The sequence below is a fragment of the Oryctolagus cuniculus genome, chromosome 6 (genome assembly GCF_964237555.1).
Source record: "Oryctolagus cuniculus chromosome 6, mOryCun1.1, whole genome shotgun sequence".
In the NCBI taxonomy this organism is placed as follows: Eukaryota; Metazoa; Chordata; class Mammalia; order Lagomorpha; family Leporidae; genus Oryctolagus; species Oryctolagus cuniculus.
In genome coordinates this window covers 148,634,701-148,655,113 of record NC_091437.1, presented here as the reverse complement: position 1 = coordinate 148,655,113, position 20,413 = coordinate 148,634,701, and the positions used below count along the sequence as shown (strand labels likewise).

The window sequence follows — 20,413 nt, the reverse complement described above, 5'->3', positions numbered from 1 at the left end:
AAGTTTTGAGTCCACATGTAGGTTTTTTTCACAATACACGTTTTCTATGACCTTGCCGAAGATCCTTCCTGCATCAAGGTGCTTTCCAAGCTGTCAACCAGATCCACAAATGCAGGGGCCAGGGGAGAAAGAGGCGGCTTCACTGTGATGTTTGGCTAGAACCACTTCCAGGCTAGCTGGAGGGGGAGGAAACACAATGCAGTCACAGAGCAAGGAAGGCAGAGCTGCCCGCTGAATGCGAGCCCATGCCTCTGCCTCTGCTCAGCTGGCCTCTGTGCATAGACTGCACCTGACTGTCCCCAACTGGGAGCTCCCAGCAGGCAGGGAGTGGGCCTCAACTTATGCGTCCTGGGAGCCCCAGAACGTCTGGCACCTCCAAGGAGTGCTTGGGAAGTGGGAGATTGAGGTAGGGAGGCTTCCAGGCAGGGAGCCCTAGAGAGCTGGGAGGGGGCTGTCAGGTGGCCCAATGATTCCCCACTGGGATGAGAAATACAAAGCTTCAAGCCAGGAAGCCACCAGCGGACTCCCCACTGTTCTATAGGTCCCCAGCAGCCTTGTCATCCACCCCACTCTGAGGGTTTCCTGCAGAGAGCAGTCGGGGAAAGGCAGGAGGGGAAGGAGAGGTGGTTCCCGGCACCTGACTGGCAGCAGTACCGAATGCTGTCACCGAGAGGGTGATCAAGTGCCAGGGACACAGCAATGCTGCCATCAAAACTGGGGTTTCCAGTGTCTGCTTATTTGTATCTTTCACTTCTCGCTATGGGTGGTCAAAGGACACACGCAGAGGGAACAGGACACTGGAGAGTGATGAGCTCCAGACAGGAGGGCAGGAGGCTCAAGGTTTTGCTCCCATTCTGCCTGGTGAGCTGTGTGACCCTGAGCAAGTCACCTGGGTTCTCAGGGCCTTTGAAACAGCATGGAATGAATGAGGGAGCTGCTGACTGTTCTTCCCTAAAGATAAAGCAGACAGACAAGGAGGTAAGTGCCCCTGGGTCTGCAAAGCAGAATGCCACTGGAAGCTGACACTGTCCTGGCCATGGTCCTTCTGGGAGAAATTAACAGTAATCACAATGACAGTGACAATGATAAAGACGAGGACCAGCATTTATCAAGCACGTACTGGGCGCCAGCCTCCAGACGGGCACTGCTCATTCATTATTTTGGATAATGCAGTGGCCCTTTAAGGCAAGCACTACCATGATTCCCATTTTGCAGTTTGGAAAACTGATGCTCAGAGTTAATCTTGGGATCAGGGAGGAGTGAGTGGTCGAGCCAGGATTTGAACCCAGTCTGTGAGAGGCAGACGCTGCTTTGTACACTACTGGATCTGTAAGCTCATGTGTCTACAGTTAGGAAGGATGGAAGGATTTAGAAGGGTGATTAAAGTAATTAATACTGTTCCAATAATTAATACTTTTCTGGAAAGAGACCACAGCTGGAGCAAGGTGCAGCTGTAGTCTGCTCAGCTAGTCCCAGGTAGAGAACCTGGATTCAACCCCAGTAGCCCCACGCACCAGTCCCAGCTGGGGTCAGGAGCCAGAACTCTGGAGTCTGTTCCCTTACCCCTCAGGCAATGCCAGAATATTGTCCCCTCGCCACCTCATGGGCTCAGGCCAGATTAGCAGGGTCCCATCAACATCTACCTTCTCCACAAACACATGTTAAAAGATTCTGTCTCTCATACCTTAATTAACTTCTCCATGAACAAAATCACTAAGCCTGGGCTTTTGGAACAAAACAAGGCAACCATTGTTATCCAATTCCAGCCCAGAGCAAAAACAAAAACTCCTATGACCCCATGGTATTTTTAGGCAGGCAGCGCCACCGTATCCAGGGCACTGTACAAGTTCCACTGGTTTTTGGAAATACTGACACCCACATTGTGAACTTTTAGGCAAACACTGGCCTCAACAAAGGTCTCTTCCAACATCGAGTTCAACGATGCGACAAGATCAATTCAGTCTGATTGTGGGCTTTGCTAGTGGCCAGTGTATCACTGCTGGTCTCACTCTGTTCCCTCCACGCCAGAAATGCACAAAGCAGGGAGGACCCCTCTGAGCCCAAGGGAGGTCAACCCAGGACACGAGCTGGGCAGGCCCCTGCCACTTCACACCAGGGGTGGAAAACACATGGAACTCGTTGGGCCAGAGAGGCCGGACCAGCTAAAAATATAAATAAGTTCAAGAAGGGTTTAGATGCACTCACAGATGAGCGAACAACAGGCGGCTGAGGGCTTTAGAAGCGTTCGGGTTTCATCTCGGGCTTCTGCAGCCCGCTCTGGTCCCTGCCGATCAGAGAAGGCTTGGCTGCATGGAACATGCCCTGGCCCCTGGGCAGCAACACTCTCAGCCATGTGCATGCATTGAGACAAAGAGCAAGAAAGGAAAACACAAAAGAAAGAGACAAAGAAGCCAGGGTACATGGTCACTATGGAACTTCTTTCGTCACAAAATGTATCACATTTTATAGAGTTAAAGATCAAAGAAAAACATTGTATCTGACGTCAGGTCTAAGGATTTTAACTGGGTTAACACTTGCTTCTGGTTTTACAAGGATGTGTGTGGTTTTTAAAACACTAACACTATCTAGGGTCTGCGTCCCGCATTTTGCGTTGATGTTGCTTGATACTGTTTTCTTTGCGGCGATACTAAATAGACTTCCTCTGTGATGGAAGGGTTTCCGGCACTATTTACCCACGAGTTTGTTTAATCGCTGAGTAAATCTGCCAGGCACCTCTTGGTGGACATTGTTTTTCTTCTCCCAATTTTCTGCTCTGTAAATGCCCCTGGGATAGGCACGCCTGGTTACTTCACCACGAATCTCAGAATCTCCGGGTGGAACAAGTGCCTCCCACACCAAGGGCGTGCGGGAATCGGCATGCGAGGGGCATTAGCCAGGGTATCCGCAGGTGGCTCCGGTATCACTGGAAGGCTCGCAGCAGGAAGTGTCCCCTGCCACCCCATCACCCTGCGCTGTCCTCTGTCCTCCCACAGCTATTTGATCTTGAGAAGATGCATCCCTGGCTCCATGCAAACTGAGCGGCTGGGAGAGCTAAGGAGGCGGGCAGCCTTTATTAGAAATGCAAATCGTCTCTGCTGACAAATCCCCTACACAGAGCCCCACAGTCACTCCCACCCCTCCCCTGTGCCCAGTCCCATGGCCTCTGTCTTCCTTTTTACCTGAATGAGCCCAAAGGGAGTCGGCTAGGCTGCTCATCAGGAAACCAAGCAGGAAAGGGTCTGAAATGCAACTGTCTCCCCCGTGTTTCCATTGTGCCCAAGAAGAGAAAGTAAGTGCCTTCGCAGCCTTAACTCTCCCCAAAACCATTAAGCCGCAACAGAGACAGGGGACATTTGTCGGCTGGTAAGTGTGAATGCTGGGTTCCGGGCCTCCAGCAGGGATGGAAATTAAGCTATTTACTCGGTGGCCACCCCAAGGGACTCACAGGAAGCTCTAATGTGACAGCATTTCTGAAATGCAGTGTGGAACCCTTGAGTCTCATCTTCTATTCTCCACCTGTAAAAACCCACCAGGAATTTGCAAAATTAATTTAGCTGCATTATATCCTGACCAGCTCTGTCTACCACACGCAAATCCGGTGACTGGTAATTGACCACACACGGAACTGGTTCTCTTTTTGGAAAGGACGGAGGGTGTTTGGAAGCCATGGAGGCAGCGGCAAGGCTAGTTTACCCAGTAACTTTCCAGACCATCAATGACTACTTCCAGGACAGAGCTAACAATCAGACAGTTGCTGAGTTTTCGTCTGGATGCTCAGTGCTGTGGAAGACCCAGCCCGCTCAAGTCCCTCAGGATGGCAGGTGCAGATTCCGTGTCGAGTGATAAATGCACTTCATCATAACCACAATGACCTGCTTTTCAGTGCATCCATGCCACTCCTTCCACCAGCTAGGGCCATGCTACTCAAGTGCCACTCTCATGGTACCTTTGATATGCAGAAAGCCGGGCAGTCATCTGGGGTTCTTCATTCTGTACCCCCCCTGGATGCTGAAGTTCAGGGCGCCCAGCTCTTGTCACACCAATTTGTTTGAAGTTTTCATATGAAGGTGGAACCAGTTCTTTCATGCTTGGTCCCTAACGCTGCTCAAATAGACCCACTTTTTTTCTTCTTCTTCTTTAGCTCCTAGAAGGAGGTAGGTGAGTTTTCCACTGTTTAAATGCAAGCATTGTGGATTCAAAGAAATCATTTTGGATTTGCAGATGTGGAGCTGAACTAATATCATAAGATGCCCTTGGGCACTTAACATCATGATGAAGATCGCCACCCTTCCTTGGTGGAACCTCGGCCCAGTCAGTCACCACCTGTGAGACTCTGCATCGTGTTTAACCTCTTTAACTTTGGTTTCCTTAAAAATTGCTATTCTACTATGCATACACTTTATTGGTTCTTTGGTTTGCCTAAAGTCCCATGCAAGCATCCACCCTTATCATTACATGGTCCTCATGACCACTATTTAGAACAGTTGTATAGAATTCTTTTTCAATCAATGGCTCAGAGCGAAGAAAATGTGATCCAATTTTTTTTGTTGAAATGCATGAGTTTAATGTAGTGCAGAAATAAGTCAGTATCTGCCATAGCCTGGATCCTGAATGAAATAAGAAATCAGCCCATAAGATCCTGGGACCTTGTTGAAATTCTCAGGGAGAAAATCCGGAAGTGAGCCTCTTGAGGGTCCCTCGGGTATAGGATCCTTCAACCTGAGAAAGGGGCAGGACACATGCCTGAGAGGAAGCAGCTCCCTCTTTACTGCTGTGGCACCTCAACCCCCGGGCACTAGGGCTGCTTCCTGCACGTCCCGTCCAGTCTGTGACCCTGCACAGGTGTTGCACAGAGCGCCGGAGGGACTGCCTGGTCAAGCGAGGGCTGCTCTAGGGACAGCATCTGCTGGGGCCTGGACACAGGTGGAAATGGTCACAGGCTGTGACTTTCCCATCAGCATGGGTTCCGGTTTCTCTTCTGGTCAGAACTCTCAGACGGATGCCACACAGTGGCCCAGCTTCAGTTTGTTTGGGGCAGCACTCTGCCTCCGGTCCCTTGAGTGTGTGAGTGTGTGTGTGGATGTGTGTCCACCCCCTGTCACACACTCACACACATACCAGGCACTTCCTCTTTTTCTAGTTCTTGAACAAACTGGAACTTTTGCTTCATTCCACTCCTGAGTCCAGGCCTGTGCTCCTGGCTTCAGTCGAAGCTGCTGTCCTCTTGGCCATTGGTGTCTGCTTAGCAGATGTGTTTTGCCCTGTGCATGCTGCGCTCCCTCTGCAGTCTTGGCCAGAACCATCTCGGTGCCTGCTGCCCTCCTCTGGTGTCCTGCTCTTCTCTTGCTCATCTTGTCTCTGTCCTTAACGCTGTCCAGGGGGTCACTGGCCTGATACTCCCACGTCTTAACCATTTACTTAGGGATTCTCTCTCTTTTATTCCCTAAAGCTTCTGATTCTGAAATCAAACAGCCATGGGCACTATGGGCCAGTTAGTTAACATTACAAGCCCTGTACAATGGGAATAGACTAGCACAGGTTAAGGATTCCTGTATCCAAAATAACTTTAGGTGTTTATCTAAATAACTTTATCTAAATAACTTTAGATGTGTTTCAGACAGTGGATTATTCTGGATTTTGGAATATTCATATATACAAATTGATCTATGCTACAGATGAGACCCAAATCTAAATGCAAAATTCATAGATGTTTCATATACACCTTAGACATGTAGCCCGAAGGTAATTTCACATAATAGTTTTAGTAACTTGATTCACGGCACAAAAGTATGGAATTTTCCGCTTGTGGTATCGTGTCTCCACTTAAAATGTTTTGGATTTGGGAATGGCTCGGATTTCAGATTTGCAAGTGAGGGGTGCTCAGCCTGTGCCGACCTGCTTCAGAGAGTTGCTGTGAGGATGCAATGAGATGCTGCATACACTGCACTAATGCAGTGCTGGTGTGGACAGAGCACAAAACCTGACCTCATCGTTAACTGCAGTAACTGCTAACAACTCCCTATTATTCTACAAGGCTTAGAGTTCTCTCACAGCTGATTATTTTCTAAGTTTCTCCATCTCAGATGTCCTAATCTCCCTGTGGTACTCCCATCCAGCCCCGAGCTCAACTCCAGATTAATTTTTCTTTTTGATGGATTTGTACAACTAACAAATCCATATCAAGAGTTTGGAGGAGGGGCTGACGCTGTGACGTAGTGGGTAAAGCTGCGGCTTGCAGTGCCAGCATCCCATATGGGTGCTGGTTCAAGTCCTGGCTGCTCCACTTCCAATCCAGCTCTCTGCTATGTCCTGGGAGAGCGGTAGAAGATGGCCCAAGTCCTTGGGCCCCTGCACCTGCTTGGGAGACCCGGAAGAAGCTATTGGATCCTGGCTTCAGATTGGCACAGCTCTGGCCATTGCGGCCAACTGGGGAGTGAACCAGTGGATGGAAGACCTCTCTCTCTGCCTCTCCTTCTCAGTAGAGTAGAAATGGCTCTGACTACAGGAGAGGCATAGCCTTTTGAATCCTAACTGCTTCACCTAAAGAACTAAGATGTTGGATCTCAACAGAGTTCTCCCAGCACCTGCTGGAAGCTTCCACCTGTCCAAAGACACTCACACCCTCCACACAGCCCTGGTGGTCAGAGCAGTGCTGTTTGCTATGAACAAGTCCACACCCTGGCACCTGTCCCCATGCTCCCTGCTCTGTTGGTTCAGTGTCAAGAATCAGTTGGTGTCTACACTGCCCAGTGTCTCAGTAGACTGTAAATGGCTGACCCAGGCCTCTCGGAATAAAGAGGTTTGAATCAAAGGGAATCTCAGCTCTGGAAGAAAGGAAAATGAACTGAGAGCTCTGCTAAGAAAACTAGGACAAGCTCCTCCTTAGGGAGTCTCCAGGTACTGCTCAGCCGGCACGGAGCCTCCCGAGCCGTCAGACACGCCCCTGCCTGGTGCAAACACCTCCTGATGGAGCCGGCTGCCTGGCCCAGGGCGGTTCAGGCAGCAATGGCGAATTTTCAAACCACACAATTGCTGGTAGATTGGAACAACTGTTTGAAACACCATGCCAATCATTTAATTCATCTTTGGGGCCCCTTTTAAATGCAAAATATGCTAATATGTTGTCAGAGTGTCCAGCAGCAAAACCTGCTCCACGAAGGGCTGGGAGTGGAGCACGGGAGAATAATGGCCCATTTTCCCTCCAGTGAGGCAAGCAGGGCCGAAACCACAGGCTCAAGTGTTTCTTTGTGCTCCCTTCAGCTGCAGAAGGTATGATCACCCTCTGCAGATTCGGGGATAATGGGCTTTTTCTGCCCCAGCCCGAGGCCTGCCCCTGCAAAGTAAGATGTGTCCTTGAGATGGCTGTCACCTCCTTTTTGGGGAGCTGAGGACAATGGAGCAGGGAGTAGATGGAGGGGGCAAGAGCAGAGTTGAGAGCTAAGTGACTCTTAGGTGGCTGGTACATGCTGGCCCCTGACACATGGCGAATCCTGCTCTTTGCAGGACTCTCTCTTACCTGGATAAGGAGGAGGAGAAATTACAGACTGGGGTCACTCTCAGAGGTTTTTAGGCATGTTAGCTTCTCTATCAAACATTACACCCATTTTTGTCCCCAAACTAGGAGCTTCCCTTATTTCTTAAGGGATTCTGTGATATCATTAAATATTGAAGCTCCTGGGGTGGGTATTATGGTGCAATGGGTTAAGCACCTGCTCGGGGTGCCTGCGTTCTAGAGCAGAGTGCCTGGGATGGAGTTCTGCTCCTGCTTCTCATCCAGCTCCCTGCTAATGCACCCTGGGAGGCAGCAGGGGATGGCGCAAATGCTTGGGTCCCTGCCACGCACATGGGAGAGCTGGATGGAGTTCCTGGCTCCTGGCTTCAACCTGGCCCAGCCCTGGCTATTGCAGACATTTGAGGAGTGAACTAGCAGATGAGAGATTCTCTCTCTCCTCTCTCGCTCTTTCTATCTTGCTCTCTCTATCTCTCTCGCTCTCTCTTTCTCTCATACCCTGACTACTTAACAAGTGCATATGACTGGATACTATTCTGTATACACAGCACTGTGATTGTCACAGTGCCAGTGGTAGCTCACAAGGACAACCTTGGGATCTGGCCCTTTATAGCTGTCATTAATCGACCAACTACTACCTTCCAAGGACAGTTAAGTACTCAACATAAACATACACCTTGTCCTGGAAGAAATCCACACCCAAGCACGCTGAAAGTAAGGCAGGCATGGCAGCACGCCACCTATCTGAGTGGGAAAGCCAAAGGCAAACTACCCTGTCTGTGGCCCAGGGCTTGCAAACTGGCAGCTGGCACATGCAAGACATATCTCCTGCCTTGGTGTAAGGAAATCACGAACCAGCTATGCAGTGACATGGCAATTTCTGCAGCAGTAGGGAACAGAAAGTGCTGGTGGTCTGTGTGTAGAGGTACCCCCAAGGCAGTTGGTATGTTGGGAGGCATGGCAGGTAGCACAGGACTCCCATACTCTCAAGATGCCCACCACCTAATCCTGGCACCTGTGACTATGTTCCCTGACACGGCAGCATGGACTGTGTGGATGGGATTACAAAAAAGATCTTGAGATGGGGAGATTATCCAGGCTTAGCCAGGAGTGCATAGCAGAATCACAGAGGTCCTTTTGGGCAAAGGAGCAGAACAGGAGAGGCGGGGTCAGGATGAAGCAGCTCGAGGGAGACTCGGCAGCCATCGCTGGCTCTGAAGGGGTTCTAAGTCAAGAGACCCAGGCAGCCTTTCGAAGCTGGAAAAGGCAAGGAAAGAGATTCTTCCCAAGTGTCTTTGGAAGGAACAGCCCTGCTGACACCCAGATCTGAGCTCAGGGGAACCCACTTGGCCCTGAACACTCCAGCACTGTGACATAACAAAACAGTGTTATTTTAATTCCCCAAGCGTGTGGTCATGAAGCAGCAGCCGCAGAAAATCAACACGGGAGGAGAAGCAGACAGAGATGGGAGCCGGGGGACCTGAACTGACCTTTTCTGAGCCTCTGCAAAACCAAAGCCCTGGGCCAGAGGCTCCACTATCCCTTCTGGTTCCGACGCTCTGGATTTTGGAGGAAGAAGGGCGTGGCCACTGTGCTCTATGGACTGGCAACCTGTCACAGGGCTGACAGATAGCAGCGTGCCCCATAGCATGCATGACCGGCAGAGGTTAAGGTCTCTGGGATGGTGATGAGGGTGGTTGGGAAGGGGGTGTGCAGCACATCGCTGGTGAGCACTCACCAGGCACCGTTTGTCCAAGGCACTGGGGAGTCAGTCCCTGACCTCAGGGGCTCAGATCAGGGGAGCAGCCGACGCTGCTATGATCTGAGTGCATCCCTCTGGAGTTCATGCGCTGGAGACTCAGACCCTAATTTCCTATGTGAATGGCATCCGGGAGGCAGGGGTCTTAGGAGGTACAGTGGGACTGGGTGCCATCACAGGGGTGGGGCCCCCGTCACAGCATTGGTGGCCTTTTAATTAGGGGAGGAGGAGAGGCCCATACGGGCACCCTTGTTCTGTCTTGCTGCGTGATGTCCTCAGCTGTGTTCTGATGCAGCAAGAAAACTCTCGCCAGATGCCAACTGGCTGCTGGCACCACATCCTTGGGTTTCCCAGCTCCAAGACCCATGGGCTAAGTAAACTTCTTTCCTTTACAAACAGCCCAGTTTGTGATATTCAGTTACAGCAACAGAAAATGCACTGAGACCGTTGGTAGACCAACAAGTGCATTTCTGGTCTTTAGTGCTATGACCCTGGGAATGAGACCATGCATGCTTCTCTGGGGTGGTCCAGACTGGCCTTCCAGGGTCACAGCCAGGCAGGAAAGGGAAGGGGAAAGTAAACTTGAAAAGAAAAAACTGAGCTAATCAAAGTTAAAGAGAATTCTTTATGGAGGGGTCCTGAGGGTTTGAATGGATACATGGACTCATGGGCTCACTGGACAGCGCTGTATTGAAGCAGACAGTGTTCTAGGTACCAGGGAGAGAGCAGTGAACAAGACAGACAAGGTTCCTACAGCACAGGGCATCTGAGGAATCTGACAGTCCAAAAGTAAACGGCTAAATATGATCTCGGGACGCCAGAGCAGGTAAGGGGATGGGTGGCAAGGACAGTGGGGGTGTGGGAGGACTGCTCTGAGGAGCAGGGACCAACATGGGGCCTGAATCACGTGCAGCGCTCCCCCAACACCCCTGTGTCACAGAACATCTTGTACGACTGCTCTGAGTGCACTTCAGGAAAGGCTGCACGGACGCCACTGTTGTGGCAGGATGCTGGCGTCTTCACACTCCAACCAGACCTGGGTCCTCATGTCAGGACAAGCACGTTGGGTCTCACAAATGCCAAGCAAGGCATTCTGCAAAGGAGCCCCCTCAGTGCGCATCAGGCGATGGGAGTGCCTGGGCGGTCTCTGTCCAACTAACTTTAGGCTTGGCGAAGCATGGTACCCACCGGCCTGGGCCTCCCTGGACTCACCCTGCTTCTGTGGGGCTCACGAAGCTGGAGAGGACGTGGAACCCAGCCTTAGGTGACAGGTCTCGATGCAGGCTACTTTTTCACAGGTTGGTGGAAGCCTGGAGACAGAGCCCAGTGGGATGTTCCATTGTAAAGAGAATGTATTTATGGGGTCGGTGTGTGGCGTAGCGGGTAAAGCCACTGCTTGTGGCACTGGCATCCCATATGGGTACTGGTTCCAGTTCTGGATGCTCTACTTCTGTTGTAGCTCTCTGCTATGGCCTGGGAAAGCAGTGGAAGATGGCCCAAGTCCTTGGGCCCCTGCACCCACGTGGGAAACCTGGAAGAAGCTCCTGGCTCTTGGCTTTGGATTGGCGCAGCTCTGGCCGTTGTGGCCATCTGGGAAATAAACGAGTGGAAGACCCCCGTTTCTGTTTCTCTGTTTCTCTGTTTCTCTGTTTCTCTGTTTCTCTGTTTCTCTCTCTCTCTCTCTCTCTCTCTCTCTCTCTCTCTCTCTCTTTGCCTCTCTGTGGCTCTGCCTTTTGGATAAATAAATAATCTTAAAAAAAAAAAAAAAGAGCACGTATTTATCCTAAGTGTGTAACCCACAGATGGTGACCAAGGGCCGTGTTTCTGGGAATCTTTACCCAAGTCTTAATTAAGGAATCAACTCTGCATCTGAAGACCAGAAACACAACTTGGGAAGCTGAGGCAGGGTCCACCATGTCTTCACGGAAAGTGTACATCCTGGGAGGGCTACTAACGCTTGCCCCAGGACTCGTGGCGAGCTGGCCAGAAAATGAACCACCTGTCCCTGCCATGTCCTTTCCTGTCTGGTGGAGGCTGTCTGGACTTCCTCACAGCCCAAATTAGATGAGGCGCATTACGTATGCAGGTCCTGGCGCTGCAAGCCTTGCAGCCCGGGCTCCTGCGGGAAAGCCTTTCAGGGAGCAGTCCCAGCCTGCACACACCGCCGGCTTTGCCTGTGCCCTTGGGTCTCTCCGAGAGCCTGGGATGGGGCCTCGCCTGGCAGGAGGTGACACAGTCAGCTCCCTGCCTTCCCTTGGTGGGAGGATGGTGCAGGGACAGACGGAGCAGCGTGTTGGAGAGCTACACTGTTTCTGGGTGCCTGCTTCCCGGGAGCCGAGAGATGAGTGCTGGACCCAATGCCAGGCGGCTCCTTTGTTTGGGAGCACGCCCTGCCCCCATCACCCAGTGCTCCCCAGTTATCTTAGCTCAGCTCTGCACACGTCCTCTGGGAAGCTGTCTCCACTGGGGCGAGAACTGCCATGTTGGTTCTTTGCGCACATCCTGCCTCTTGGCATGAACACCCGAGATGCTGGCCTCTCCTTGAACAAACCACTCCCTGGCCTTGGTTCCTGCCAGGTGGCAATTGACGAGCTGCTCTCTGAGGTCCCTCCTCATTCCCACCCTCGGGCTTTCCCTCTCCAAACCAATGGGCAAGCTGGTGGCAGCGAGCCAAGCTGAGGTCTGAACCCTGGGGAAATCCCTTCCCTCTCAGGGTTGCATTTACCCAGCAGGGAAAGGGTCAGGCCGGGTGAACCTCCACATTGCCTCCTAAGCCCTTTAAAGGCATGCAACCTCTTTACAAACTGCAATCTAACACCTGAACCAGCTAAGAGTGGGACTAGGAGGGAGGGCCCGGGGACACCCTCCCCCAACAGTGCTCCCTGTTTGAAATCCTTCCTGTAGACGGGAAGTGGGGGCTCCAAACCCGAGCCCAGGGGTCCAGTTTCTGCACCCTGGCTGCTCCCACCTCGTCACCACTCAGTACCTGCAGTCTGTGGGGTCCCAGGGTCTTCTTTGAGAAGTGTCCAAAGGGCACAAGGGTTTGCCTGCCCCTCCTTATTTTTCAAAATTCTTGATTTCAAACATTGCTCCATAAGCACTGGGAATCGACACGGCAGGGGAGGAGACGCCAATGAATTAATTCATTTCCAAATCATTGAAGTAAGAGCCCCAAGCGCTGACACAAAGGATGTAGTGGACTCCCGGCTCACAGAGCAGGCAGGGACGCCCAGGGATGTCCCAGTCTTCAGCTCGTTCCCGGTCACCTTCGTCCCACCTCAGTGCCCGCAGAGCTCTCCTTCCTACCCCTGCAGGGCTGGGCAGCAAATCAAGCAGGCTGGCAGCCGGTCCCCAGGAGTCCCCAGGAGCCAAGGACTTCTGTCTCCTGCTGAGCCAGCCGCCCCTCCTCCGGAATTCACAATCCACCCGAGCTTTTTTCTACTGTCCCTGACAGCCAGGTGGGAACGGCTGAGCGGCTTTCCCCTGTATTTCTTTACTTTCTAAAACCTTCGGACTTCATTGGTCTCTGCTGGGTGAGCGAGACGTTTTAGGAGGAGGAAAAAGCACTCTTGCTTCCTCCGTGTCAAGGAGACACAGAAACCCCAGGAAGAGAACCTCTGGCAGGAGGCTCCCAAGGGATGGGTCTTTGCAGGCCACTGACCACATGGCTGATTGGGAAGCCCAAGCCGCTGACCTTTTGGAACCTGAAGCAGCTGATTTTTTTTCAAGGCTTCTAAAGCCATCTCTTGGAGTTGGAACCTCCGAGCTTCTTCAGCTGATAAAAATGCATTAAATTTGTAGTCATCGGCTACCCCAAGGGCACCCCACTCTTAGCCCCATTGTCTGCTGACAACTCTCCTTATCAACCCCAAGACAGCAGCAGAACCTACGGTGCCATCCAGCCCCTCCTTCTCCCCACCCTGCTCCCGCCCCCTTGTCCTGTTCAGCCCTCCAGCGACAGACACAGCAAGTTAGAAGCAGTGGGGGGGGGGGGGGGGGTTGGTGGAGAGGTGGGGGAGAAGAGGCAGGTGCTATTTATAATTCAGCAGCATTCACCCTCAGAACACAGCCATTTTTTCCAGGCTGCGTGCCAGGACCCCACATTCCCCAGCCTCTATATATGGGCCTTGCCACAGGCCCATGCCACCACATCCTGGCCTCCGAGAGGCCCACGGCAGCCTGGCCAATCCAGAAAGAAAGAGCAGCCCTGCTCCTCCAGCGCCAGTCCCCAGCCTAGCCTTGGTCTGTGGGGTGCTCTGAGAGAGGTGAGAAGATATGAGACCTTTGGGGTCCTGGCCCAACAGGGCTTGGGCAGCAAACGGCTCGGGCTCCAGGGTTTGGATAAGAATGGGAAGGAAAAAATGTTTTCTTGCTCTAAAACATTAGCTCACCCCTTCTTTTTGCCAAGTGGCTTTCAATTGTTTCCATCATGGTGTGACTGAGGTCCCTACAGCCTCGCCAGCCCCCGAGGGCTCGGAAAGCTGGATTGATTGATGGCCGCCCTTCTGCAGGCAGATGGGAGGGAAGCTGGGGAGGATGGGTAGGCTTGCCGAGGCAAGGGCGCCGGGCTTTGGCCAAGCAGGTTTGTTTTTTTCTGCAGGCCCTCTGCTGTGCTTAGCACACATGCAGGCATGAGAGAGGAAGGTGTCCGGCCTCTGGCGGGCATTTGGATTAAGCACCTCCCTGCCTTATGGAAGCCAAGTCTGGAGGCCCAGGAAGGGCCCATCCTGGGGAGGTGCTCACTCGACTGGATTCTCATCCCTGTCCTGTCTGTGTCGATGCCCTTGGGGCTAGGCAGGGGACCTAGACACTCCCCTCCAATTTCAAGTGCGCAATCTTACTTAGGTTTCTTGGGCAGTGTTTCGAAACCTCCTTAAGAATAGTTGGTAGTGGACACAGCTGTGTACTATTCTGGCTGCTCAAACTGTTCTGACAGATGCTCTCTTTCCTAGGTCTCTGATCACCTTCTCCACTTTTCAAATCAAGTTCAAGTCCTTCCCCTAAACAGCCTTGTGTGCCTCTAGACGTCTCATCCTTAGAAAGGAGGGCATTGAGTATGAGTATGCACACCAAGGAATGGTTTGGGCAGACTCCCCCAGGTGTCCGTGAAATGAGAGTGATTTTGTAGGCGAGGTGCAGAGAGGTTAGGCAGCACTCCAGGGTCACACCACAGGTAAGAGCACTTCCCAAGTGGGTCCAACTCCTTGCTCCCAAACTCTGTGTGGCAGGTGCAGCTCCTCTCACTCAGACCCGTGGTCTTCCTTGTTGCTTTGTATCTGATGACTGCAGCTTCTCCTGCACTGGCCTCCTGTCTGTTCAGATGGCCCCCAAAGGTCCCAGCAGGTGGAGGCCATGATTTACACATCTTGCCTCTGCCCTTTCTTCTCCCTTGGGAATCTATAAGAAACTAGGGCCACAGGAAAATCTTCACTTATGCTGTGGATCTTGGACCATGGGCACCTCCTTAGTAGGAGCGCCCTGCAGCCTCCGTCTGATTCCTGACCCTCTCTCTGGACCCTGTGTGGCTGTAGAGACCCTCTGTCAGCAGCCACCATCCCACCCCTGCAGAGGTCCTGGTTGCCCTACAGTTACAGTTTGCTTGTGACGAACATGGGGACTGGTGCTTCAGCACCAAGAGCACCAGCAGGAGTTGATCAATTCCTAAGCAACGAAGATCCTGTTTTCATGCAAACGTCCTCGGCATTAAAACAAAAACAAATTCCTCACGGGGCGCGGCCTGGATGCCAAGTCTCCTTGCAAGACACATTTTTTAAAGCAAGGTTTTGCGCCTGTGCAGGAGATGAATAGGGGCTGGGAGGGGAGCTGTGTGCTAAGAGCTGTCTCGATAAGCTCTCGCTGAACCCTGGAGCCAGCCTCCTGCTAGCCACGGAGGCCTCACGACCTGCCAGATAAGGAGACAGGCAGAGGGAAGTGGGGAAGACTGCCGTGCACCCAGCAGCTGGCAAATGGTGGCAAGGGGATGTGCTCCCCTCCAGCAGAAGCTGGGTTGTGTCTGACACCCACACAGGCATCCAGTGTGACTGTGTGCACCTTACAGAGACGAAGCGTGTGACCCAGGGTGTCTCAGAGGATGGCAGACAAAGCCTTGTTTCATCCTTCTTGGGCTTTTCCCATCTCCAAACAGAAGGATGGCACTGAGAACCACTTCACTACAACACATCCAGTGTGGATGAGTATCTGGATGGAAATGATGGTGCCAAGTACTCAGGATTGCCTCCGATACACGTCCCTCTCAACAGGATCCCAGATTCCTTGCTTCAGAGGCCAACAGCAAATAAAAAGAGGGTGATGCTAAGAGATGTTACTAGGTAGGGTGGCAACAAGGTCCTGAGAGCTCTGAAAGGCGGGTAGCCTCACTGAGGGCTGAGCGATCTGGGAAGTCTTCCTGGAGGAGGAAGGCCATTCTGATTCCACTCAGAAGTCTCCTAGCTGACAGCCCTGGCCAGATCCTAGAGGAGCTAGGGGCACACACTAATACCAGCTCCGTCAGGCTATTGTCAGGGTCCCTGGGCCTGCTCAGCGGTTCTAGGAAGGGATCTACAGGGCATCTGGCCTCCAGCTGGCTCCCCCAGCTTTGTCCTTTAGGCTCGTGGTGTCCAAAGTCAGCACATATTGAGTGGGTTAGGGCTGAGACCAGAGTTCCCTGGAGGCAGATGGCCAGGAACCCCAGGATCATGACAATTCAGTGCTGCCCCCCTCACTGTGGGTGCCCCACCCAAGGCTTCCGTTCAAATCTCTTTCCTCCTGGTCTCTAAAACTCTCTGTGCAGCCCCCTTCTGCCAGCCCAGAGAGGCATTGCCTGGCAGCGCCCTGTGGGAGATTTCGTGGACACAACCCCTGGTCACCGCCTTGCAAAGCCAGCATGAGAAGCAGCCCGGTGCGGTGCTCTCCCCAGTGCCTCACCTGGCAACTGGCACCCAGCAGGCAGTGCTGGTGCTAGCAACGGTGAGCGTGTGGGCAGGCCGGCAGGAGGAAAGCACCTGCAGAGGCGCCTTGTGGGAGCTCAGCGTGTTAAGAACCAGCTAAGCAGAGTGGTGAGAGCATGGACTTTGTGCACAAAAGCTGGGCTGGAAGCCAGTACTATCGCTCTGGCAGGGACTGTGTGTGCTCGCCAATATACAAGCTCTCCTCTTCCTCCTGGGCCGACCTCTAGACTCCGTTTCCCAGCCTTCCTCGCAGTTCAGGGTGGTCACGTGACTGCACTCTGGCCAATGGAAAGTGAGCAGAGTGCTCTGAGCCCATTCCAGGCCTGGCCCATGACATCTCCCATCTGTGGTTCCCTTACCAGCTGGGCAGAGAAAGTTCCCAGCACTAATAGGTGACAGAGCCACAGGAAGGCAAGGGCTTGGGTTCCTGAATCCCTGTGTAGATGGCTGCTTGGCAGATATATGCCTGGCTTGAGTAAACAAGAAATCAACTCTTAAATTCTGGGGTTGTTAAAGCTGTTAGTCCAATCTGATGGAGAAAGCCTCTTAGTGGCCACGTGGTGGCTCTGGATGAGTTTCTTAGCCTTTCCAAGCTTCAGCTTGCTTATCTGTCAAATGAGAATGAAAAAAACCTTCCTGAGAATCAGAGAGCTGATAAAACTCTCAGCAGTGGGCCGGCGCCATGGCTCACTTGGTTAATCCTCTGCCTGTGGCGCCAACATCTCATATGGATGCCGGTTCTAGTCCCGGTTGCTCCTCTTCCAGTCCAGCGCTCTGCTGTGGCCCTGGAGGGCAGTGGAGGATGGCCCATGTGCTTGTGCCCCTGCACCCGCATGGAAGACCAGGAAGAAGCACCTGGCTCCTGGCTTCGGATCGGCACAGCGCTGGCCGTGGCGGCCATTTAGGGGGTGAACCAACAGAAGGAAGACCTTTCTCTCTGTCTCTCTCTCTCTCTCACTGTCTATAAATCTACCTGTTGAATAAAAATGAATAAATAAATACCTCTCAGCAGTGACCAATGCTGTGTTATGACTTTGGTGAGCCCTGGGCACTTGTGCCTCTGTGGGTCCCTTCCTCCACAAGAAAATAAATACATTAAAAAGTAGGTTTACAAATTACACCAGTATAAAGATGAATATAATCCAGGCTGGATCCATTATTATGTTTATTATTAGCTATTACTATCTTTATATTCAATTTTATGTTCCTTATTATTCTCATAGTTTCCTCTGAAGAGACATAAAGATCAAACACTTTCTGGACCCCTACAAGTATCCTGGATCCCTCGGCTCTGTGTCCAGTTGGGCTCCTACAAGTATCCTGGATCCCTCAGCTCTGCGTCCAGTGCGTATAATGGAAAAGCCAACTCTGCCTATTCTAGCACCTGGCCCATGGTGCCCAGGACACACGGGGGCTCTTACAGGGATTTATAAAAATAGTAACAGGAAGGCTGTGGCATGAAACAGCAACAAATGGATATGAGGCCCTTTTATACAGCTCATGTCTTGCGACCCTCACACCTACCGTGAGTGAGAGGGAAAAGCCAGGCTCGGGTAGATGCAACAGTAGCGGCCGAGAAAGGCAGGGACATGGAACACTCACTTGGTGCCTGGCGGTAGCCACAGTGCTAGACACTTGTCTTCCTTTATCACTTTTAATTTTCCCTGTTTGGTGAGGTAGGGATTTTCTTTAACGATGGAAAAAAATAAATTGATGCTCAGGACAAGTGGCTGCTGAGCTGAGAGTTGAAGCCACTTCTCCTGGTGCCCAAGCTGATCCTCGCCCGGCCACCTGGCCTCCCATCTATTAAGAGCTGCGTCATGAGAACTGATTACAAGGCCGTGTCTGCGGGGGGGGGGGGCAGGCACCCCAACACCTCCTTTTACAGAACAGAGCGAAGCACCTGCTTCGGGGCTGAAATCCAAACACATCAAGCGAGATGAAACTTGTGCTTTCTCGTTCTCCACCCAAATGCACTCCTCAGAAGGCCTAATTATAGTGACTTCTATTTTCTTGTAAATAATCACATCTGTCATAACTGATTTAACTGATCCAAGGCTCCAAGTTGGCAGGCTCGGAGGCCTGAGCCAATGTGTCAGTTATGCCAAGTAGGCTGTGAGCAAAAGTTGCGTGAAATGGAAGAGATGGAGGAACAACATTAGTTACAGCCATATAGATGCTGAGGACCAATATGCGCTTTTTCACAACAGGGATCTCAACACAAACTCTCAGTGTGGCCACTGGATGTCAATCCCTCAGCAGCCCACTTTGCCAGCCAGACTCAGCCAGACAGTTCCCAGAGGATCAAAAGAATCTTTGTAGTGGAGAGTCAGTCTTAGGATCTGGCTTCTCTAATGTAGCATTTCAGCCTAGGTAGATACCCCAGGAATTTGCCACGGCTCTTTAAGCTCATTTTCAGCAAGAAAGACGGGTTGGATTCATTACTAGGGCTGTGTTCTGAGTGTCTGTGCAGCCAGCCCAGAGGAACGGTGAGAGCTATGGATCGGCACTTCAGTCCAAGTCCTCTCTCCCTCCTCAGCTGGTCAGTACTGTAGTGTAACAAAGCAAACCACTTAACCTCGAATTCACCTCCGCGTCCTCATGGGTACAAGGGCGACAAGGAGGCCTCCTTCCCCGAGTTCCTGTAGGACCGAAAGATGTGAGGACTGTGCTGTGGAAGGAGCCAGGCCCACAGCTACACTGACCATCAACAGCATTAACACACTGGTGTATGCTGAGTCCTGCTTTAACCCATGTGGAAGGCTTCTTCCTCCAGCTCTAAGTAGAAACAGGCACGCTCTGAGAGAGAGAGAGTAAGCGGCAAGTTCTACACAGGGGCGCTGTCTGAAAGTCTTCCTGCCACACAAGCTCTGGAAGGAAGCATCTTCCAGGAAAGAACAAAGGAAGGCTGGCGCCGCGGCTCACTAGGCTAATCCTCTGCCTTGCGGCGCCGGCACACCAGGTTCTAGTCCTGGTCGGGGTGCCGGATTCTGTCCCGGTTGCCCCTCTTCCAGGCCAGCTCTCTGTTGTGGCCAGGGAGTGCAGTGGAGGATGGCCCAAGTCTTTGGGCCCTGCACCCCATGGGAGACCAGGATAAGTACCTGGCTCCTGCCATCAGATCAGCGCAGTGCGCCAGCCACAGCGCGCTGGCCGCGGCGGCCATTGGAGGGTGAACCAACGGCAAAGGAAGACCTTTCTCTCTGTCTCTCTCTCTCACTGTCCACTCTGCCTGTCAAAAAAAAAAAAAAAAAAAAAAAAAAAGGAAAGGCAGCTCCGATCTGCTCCCCGGGCCCCAGAAATGGGCGCATGCTCTTGGTGACCAGATCCTGGGGTGTGGCCAATCTGTGAGAGCAGAGGGCTCAAGGGGACAGACTCTGACACTGGACTGCCTGGGCTTTGAACCGGGCTTAGATACTCACTCACGCTGTGACTTTGGGCAAACGACCTCACCTTCCTGGGCGTCTGTGCCCTTATCTGCAAACAGTAACTACTTCTTAAGGTGGTGGAGAAGAACGAGCCGATCACTGCATATCAACAGCTGACGACGGGGCCAGGCACACAGGACGCAGTCAGCCCGGGTCCGGATGAGCTACAACTCCCGTCACCATCCCCTGAGAAGTCAGTGGTCTTCCTTCCCTCGTCCAGTCTTTGTGAACACGTGTGTTTAACATGTTGGCCCCTTTCAGATTTTTCCCTGTCAAACCTCTTACTAGGAAGGAAAGTCTGCAATCACCTTAGAAGATCTGACAGCAAAACACAGCGGTATGAGCCCCGTGACCTAACTCAGAATCTTCTAGAAGGGCCCAAAGTGCCCCATTTCAAAGGAAGTCCATTTCTGGAGAGAGTTATGGGAAGAAGCCTTCTGGACTCAGAGTGGGTGGACCCAAGTCCTAGGGCAGGGCCACGTTCCCCACTGCGTGGCCTTGAAGAAGGTGTGTTTCCTCTTTGCGTATTAATATTCCTCAGGTGTAAAATAAAGAGGGCTCTGGGCTGTGAGTCTCAGATTACACAGGTGCCAAAGGGGAGAAGAAGAAACAGCTCTGACAGAGCCACTAGGACGTGTGAACCGGGATGGACAAGATCATGGCCCACGAGCTCCAATCTCCCGGCTCCGGAGGCTCCCAGAATCCATGGCTGCTTCTGCTGCATGTGTTGGTCTCCTGATTGTCCTCGCACCCCTCAGCGCCTCTGCCCAGC

General features: G+C 52.2%; 1 protein-coding gene across 3 annotated transcripts in view; it reads right to left on the bottom strand.

Annotated features, from left to right (window-relative positions):
• Positions 1-20,413, bottom strand: part of ZHX2 (zinc fingers and homeoboxes 2) — a 154,214-nt gene that overhangs the window by 106,420 nt on the left and 27,381 nt on the right. The window contains exon 2 of one of the 3 annotated variants that reach the window (XM_051844016.2): positions 10,458-10,579. The exons of 1 other annotated variant lie outside the window; for it this stretch is intronic. The gene's annotated coding sequence lies outside the window, so the exon portion shown is untranslated. Of the gene's footprint in view, positions 1-3,946; positions 6,909-10,457; positions 10,580-20,413 lie in introns of those variants that run through there. One more of the 3 variants, XM_070075443.1, reaches the window with a different exon arrangement.